Source organism: Vicugna pacos, chromosome 15 (assembly GCF_048564905.1).
Source record: "Vicugna pacos chromosome 15, VicPac4, whole genome shotgun sequence".
NCBI classification, from domain to species: domain Eukaryota; kingdom Metazoa; phylum Chordata; class Mammalia; order Artiodactyla; family Camelidae; genus Vicugna; species Vicugna pacos.
Genome location: NC_133001.1, coordinates 13,913,463 through 13,920,109, shown reverse-complemented (window position 1 = coordinate 13,920,109; position 6,647 = coordinate 13,913,463).

The window sequence follows — 6,647 nt, the reverse complement described above, 5'->3', positions numbered from 1 at the left end:
GTATCTGCATGCATAGAAAATACGCAGAGGCATACAGAAAAACATACCGAATGGTATCAGGACTATTGCTGGGTGGTGGGATTAATAGGTGATATTTAGCTCTCTTCTTTATACTTTTTGACTGAAATTCTTTTTATAGAGCATGTTCTAGTTTTATATTGAGAAAGCTTTTTTTTTTTAAACAAGAAGCCTTCATGCTGTGGCATATTTCTTTTTATTTTTTTTTTCTTTTATTCTTTGTTTTTCAAGATCCAGCAAAGGATAAAGAGAATTGAGACCCTGAATCCATCCTCAACACAACATAATTTTTCTTTAATTTTAGAACATTTAAAAAGTAACCCTTCCTTCACATATTAACAAGAAATACGAATAAAAGAACATTCCTTAGTGGGTTTATAAATATTACCCATAACACGCTACTGTGCAGATTCATTTAAAGTAAGGTTACGGCCTGTGGTGTAAGGGCTGAGCTTGTCCCGAGGGCCAAGGTCAGTCCCTCCGCAGCCTGGGGCTGGGCTGGGCTGGGCAGTGGTGGGGGTGCTGGCCACCCTCAGCAGCTGCCCCCACAAACTCCCCTTCTGGAAACTGACCCCTGCAGCCTGGCCACTGCGTGTTGGCAACTCCACGCTGCCACGCTGGAGTTTTCAGAGCCCCTTGTGAGAGCCTCCAGAGGATTTGAGTGACCTTGGCCTTGAGTGAAGCCAAGCGAGACCTCTCCCCTCTGCAGACTTGCCGTGTGAGAGCTCTGGGGTCTGAGCAGGGTAAAAACGACCCCCATTCCTGCTGGGTCCCTCCCAGGCTCTTCTGCCACATCCCCTGGGTCCTCTCTGGCTAGCTCAATTTTTGTGTCTGGGCCAGGCCGGGAGAAAGCATTGGCTCAGCCCCTGTTTGTCAGGAGTCCAACATCACCCGGGGTCTCGCCTGGTTTCAAGTATTTCCCAGTGCCTTGCCTTGCTCCGTAGTCAAGTTTCTAGCCAGGATTTCTTGGCTCTGGGAAAGATTGAGTGCCTGTCGGAGCCTTCGAGGCCTGTGTTTCATTTGCAGCCGCCTGGCTGACTGGGTGACGGTCCTGGCCCTGCCCGGTTAGCCCGTCCCCTTCTGCTTGGCCAGCAGAGGAGGGCTTTTGCGTCGTCTGTCCTAAGTCTTAAGAGGGAGGAGGCTCCCAGTTTCAGTCCTCAGCCCTACGGGGTTTATTGCAGCTCCAGCCCAGGCTCAGGGGTGGCACTGCCTTCCAAAAGCCAGCATTTCCTGCCTGTCTGGAAAAAGCAAGAATGCCAACCCCAAACAGCCCCGGCTCCTAACTGTTTCTAAGTCAGACTAGGACCTGTTCAGCACCTGGCGCTCTCCTGCTAGAAATTTCCAGCTGTTCTGATCTTTCACACAGGGCTTGGCAAGGCTGAAAGGGTTTGGAAGCAAGTGAATTCAGGAAGCCTGCAGAACATTAGGCCTGGGCTGGTGGGCGCCTCTCCCCCTCCCTGCTTAAGGACCCCCTCTTAGACTTGTCGATCACACCCTACCTTTGGATTCACCTGGGGCAGAAGTTGGGGTGCTGGCCCTGGAGTCCAAGCGCCAGGGAAGAAAGAAAGTTCACCATGTACCACTGTGCCCCAGGCAAGGTGCCCGAGGTTTGCCAGCCCAGTGTGGAGAATGCGTGTGAGCCAAGGCTGTAGGTTTCAGGAGCCAACTTAGGAGCCTGTTCAGGACCTGGACATTGAAGCATAGAACTCAGGGGACCCCCAACGTGTCCTCATCACTGTAGGTGACCCATGCCCTGCCATAGTGTGCGAAAGCTGTGAATGTTAAAATAATGCATCTTTGACAAAGACGTCTTCTCTTCCTCTTTTTTTCAGACTATAATGTACTTCCTGAGCTCTTGTTTGCTTTTTTTGAGCTACCAGGATCAAAGGTACACAGACAAACACTTGCGTATTTGTAGCCTGTGGCGGGTAATCGTCAGGCTCAGGCGTGTGTTGGTCGTTGCCATCATGCGAGGAGGAAAAGTGCATTGTTGGTGAGGGTTTGTTCTTTACACTTCTTTCTCTCTAATAAGCGTACAGGAGATAAGATAGGCAGTTGGAAAGGCGCCCTGCCTGTGCCCCATCCTTCCAGCCCAGCATATATTTCTCGCTCCCTTCCCCCAGAGTTGCTAAACCCCACCAGCTGACCTCTGCCTTGGGAGTGAGGAGCTGCACCCTGACTGGGGGGGTTAAGGAAAGTTGTGTTAGGCGCTTCCTTGGAACACAGGGAAGTCCCTGGATGGTGCATAGGTTGGCGGGTGGGAGGAGCTGCAGTTCTCACCTGCTGCAGGGCAGGTGGTGACAGGTCCCAATGACTTGGGTTTGGCCCATCGTCTGGCTAAAATAGGAGGGCCCACACACCACCCCACTCTGAGGGACAGGAACTAGCCTCATGCACAGATGAGGACACTGAGGCCCAGAAATTCCACGACTGCCCAAGGTCTTTCAGTCAGTCAAAACCTCCAAGAACACGTATCCTGACTCCTGGGCTGGGGATGGGACCCGACTTGTCCTTCTGGAGGCCCCGGTTTGCGCTGATGGGCCAGTCCCTTGGCATAGCCTCGGGGCCTCCCAGGCTTGGGGCAGACAGCGGGTGTGTCTGGGCTGGGCTGGGCTAGGCGGGGGCGGACGGCACAGCACGCAGGGCACGGAGAGCACAGGCTGGGAGCGGCAGCGGGAGGCCCGGCCCGCAGACGGGCAGGCCTTCGCTCCCGGTGCCCCAGCTGCAGCCTGGCCAGGGTGGCGCCGGGAGGGCCCCGCGGCTCCCAGCGGAGGCTCCGGCCACGGCCATTGGCCACTGAGCCCTGAGTCGGGAGGGGGAGCCGGCCCAGGAGTCGGGTTACTTGGATCAAGCTGCTGCTGGGGAGGGGGAGGGGCGGCCACGGCAGCTGGCCTGGGTTGGGGGTGGGGGCGGGAGCCTCGGGCAGAAGGACCCCCTCCCCCTAGGATGGGCCCCATTCTTGGCCTTAAAGGGAAACCATTACTGTATCCAACTCTAGCAACAAACATTTGTGAAGTGCACATTACGTGTCAGGTGCTGTGCTGGACTTGAGCGCGTGCAAAATGGCATAGCTGGGGTTCTGCCCAAACTTGCGTCTAATTGAGGAAATCCAGGAGGAAGAAGAACGCTGAAGACATCAGGAAGTAGATAAGGCCTAACTGAGAAACATGAGCAACCAGAGTTTAGGGGTTCCTGCAAAAGGAAGTCTTCCCTGTCCCCCCTTCCACTCCCCTCCCATCCCCTCCCCTCCCCCCGGGTAATCTGGGAAGCTTCCACAAAGGGGCCAGGTGTGGCCGACCCCCCCCAACTCCCTGGGGGACTGGGCCATCAGTGCATATCTCCCTTGCAAACACTCTTAACCCAGTCTCTCTCCATTGCATTCACCTGGCAAAAACCCAACTGTGGTTAAATCCAGCTGCTTACTTCACGCCTGCAATGAAGCAGTTGCACACTGCTGAAGAAAATTAGCCAGCTACTCTGGATGGACTCCTATCAAATTTATGGCCATACATTTTCAGTGTACATTTGAATTTCTGGGTAATGCTACGACCAGTGTTTCTTAGAAAATTCCTCCTCTCTCTCCATGGGCAACAACGTCACACTTTCTCCTCTTCTGCATATTTTCAACACTCCTTCCTCTTTTAGTCTGGCCTCGACTATCCTTAATAGAGAAAATAGGCACAGACAGAAGAACTACCTGCTCTTCCTCCCACCAAAGCCACCAGAACGCTTGCAGCTCTGCGTTCCCTCCGCCCATCTGCGGCCTGGGCCTTTCCGCCTTCCAACAGCGCAAATATTTCCTTTCTTTCATGCATCATCATTTTCTTCCTCTTTACTAATATCTATCAATTTAAAGACATATTAGCCTTAGCCTCCTGACTCCTTCAGGCAATGCACTATTTTTCTGCCCCTCTGCAGAGCAAATGTTCGTGGGAGAGTTGTCCAAAAACTCACACTTCTCTTCCCCAACTCCCATTCTCACCTCCACCCACTCCAGCTGGCCTTTTATCCTTGCCATTCTCTTGTAATAGCTCTTAAGAGGATGCCAGTGACCTGTATCTTGACTAGATTAGTGGCCAGTTCATAGTCCCCATTTCACCTAGTCTCCCTGTGGCACTGAACATGTTTGACCATTCTGTGGTAGACTGAATTATTAGACCTAATTCTTGCCACTCCTCCCTGAGTTCTTATCCTGTGTGACTCTGAAGTCCCTCTTTGCACTAGAGGTGGAGTGTACATTCTTGCCCCTTGGACTTTGGACATGGCTCAGTGACCCATTTTGGCCCATGAAAGGAGGAGGAAGTGATATGGCACCAATTCTAAGCCTAGGCCTTAAGAGGCATTTCCACCTGCCTCCCTATTTGTGCCAATGTTATCACCATTGAACAACCTGCCCTCACTGGCCTAGTGGTGCAAGGATGATGAGGGATGTGTATCTGAGAGCTGTCCAGACAAGGTCAGCATCAGCTGCTGAGCCCCAGCTGGGCCATAGATGCATGAGTAAAACAAATATTTACTGTTGTATGCCATTGAAATTTTTGTGGCTGTTTGTTACCTAGCAATAGCAGATTGATACATCCTCCTTGAAACACTTCCTTTGCTCAGTTTCCTTAGAATCACCATCTTTCTGGTTTTTTCTAACTTCACACATTTTTTCATCTCAGTCTCCTCTGCTCGCTTTTCCTCTATCAGATCTCTAAATGTTGGAGTGGCTTCAGTCTCATCCTTCTCTCTTCTAGCTTTACTCTTTCCCTAAGTGGAATTATCCAGATCCACATCTTTGAACACTATCTGTTTGCTGGATCTCAAATTTAAATCCGAAGGAGATGCCCCTGAACTCCAAACTCAAACCTGTCCTCACACATTCACCTGACATCTGACAGGTCTTGGCATGGCCAAAACAGAACTGCTGATCTACCCACCCCTCCCCTCTGACATGGGCATCCTGTCCACCCAGTTATCCTAAAAATGGAGGTATCATCCTTGACTCTTCTGTCATTGGTCCAGAAACCTCACCATAGCCATAGCCACAATCCTGCTTTGACCTCCTCTTGCCAGGACTTCTGCAGTCACATCTTCATTGTTCTATGTTCCTAGTCCATGCTCTGCCAAGCAGCCAGAGTGACCTTTCTAAAGGGTAAATGGAATCTCTTCTCTTCTGGCTTAAAACCCTCCAAAGTTTTCCCACTGCAACCAAAATAAAACCCACACTCCTTATTTTGGCCCATGAGGAAATGATGGTCTAATCCTTGCCTATGTCTCCAGAGCCCTTGAAATCTCCTTGTTCACTTTGGTCCAACAACAGTGACCTTCACGGTGTCTCCTGAACTTAGCAAGTGCATTCCTGCACCAGGGATTCTGCGCTTACACCCCACCCCTTCTGCTTGGAGTATTCTTCCCACATCTTCACATGGCCACCTCCTTCCTGCTCAAGAGGTTTCAAAGAGACCTTCCCTGGCTAAATAAAGCAGTACCCGAAAGCCTCCCACTCCCACCACAATTACATCACATTGATTAGCTCTGTATCAACACGTGAAATTGTTTGGCTTTATTCTCTTCTATTAGGCCATAAAATCCTTAAGGGCAGGTATTTGTCTTGGTCTCTGATATAATTCCAGGGCCAGAACATGCCTTGCACATAAGGGGCTCTCAGTAAATGCATGTTGACTGACTGAGGCCAGAAGTGAATGGAGAAGAAAATAACCATCTAGATGGGGAGGGTTTCCCAGGAAGGCAACCGCAGGGCCAGAGATAGGGAGGCTGGTGAATTCAAGATACACCAAGGGACCCTGAGGGGCCATGTTTTCTAAGGAGAGGATGCACTAGGGAGTGGGAGGAGCAAAGTCTGAATGGTGGGAGGGCTTGAAGACTGTCACCCCAAGTCCTTTGAATTAGTGGATGCTGCTGACAATTATGACTCAAGGAGATAGGTTCAAACGAAGATTTTAAGATAATATGGTTGAAGGGTATACATTTCTGAGTGTCCTTAACTAAATGCTGTCGCATGGGAGCACAGAATTTTAGAAGACAAAGACATCTAGAATAATGTGGGAGCCTAGGGGAGCTGGAGATCTGTCCCCTTGGATCGAGGTGCAAGAAAAACCCATTTATCCGACCTTCTAGGGACTCATATTGAGTTCCCAGTTTTGGAAGGTCTCCCTGGGTAATTAAGGGTTTGCTGAGCTGCACAGCAGGTACTCTTACACGTGTTAACGAGCTGGTGCCCTGTGTCTTGGGCTTCCTAACACCTTACGCCCCCCCCCCCGCGCGCACGCGCGCGCGCACACACACACACACACACACACACCCAAATTGCTTTTTTTCACCCTGTAACTAAACACAGCTTCATCAGACTCCCACCCCACGGTTACACCCCAGACCCAGCTTCTTGCCTTCCCAGCCCCCTCCACCCAATTCCATTGTCAGAGCTGAACAAAAGGCCCAAGGCATCCTGGGTTAAAGGATTTTAACTCTGCCAATCCCAGGAGGCTCCAACAAGAAGCAGCTTCCTGCAGGAGAAAAGTGACTGAGAAATCTCCCCAGGAGACGGGGAATTTTTTTTTTTCCGGTTTGAAAAACAACCTAGCCGTCAATGCGACACTCCCCCCAGGCTCCCACCCCAGCCCCCA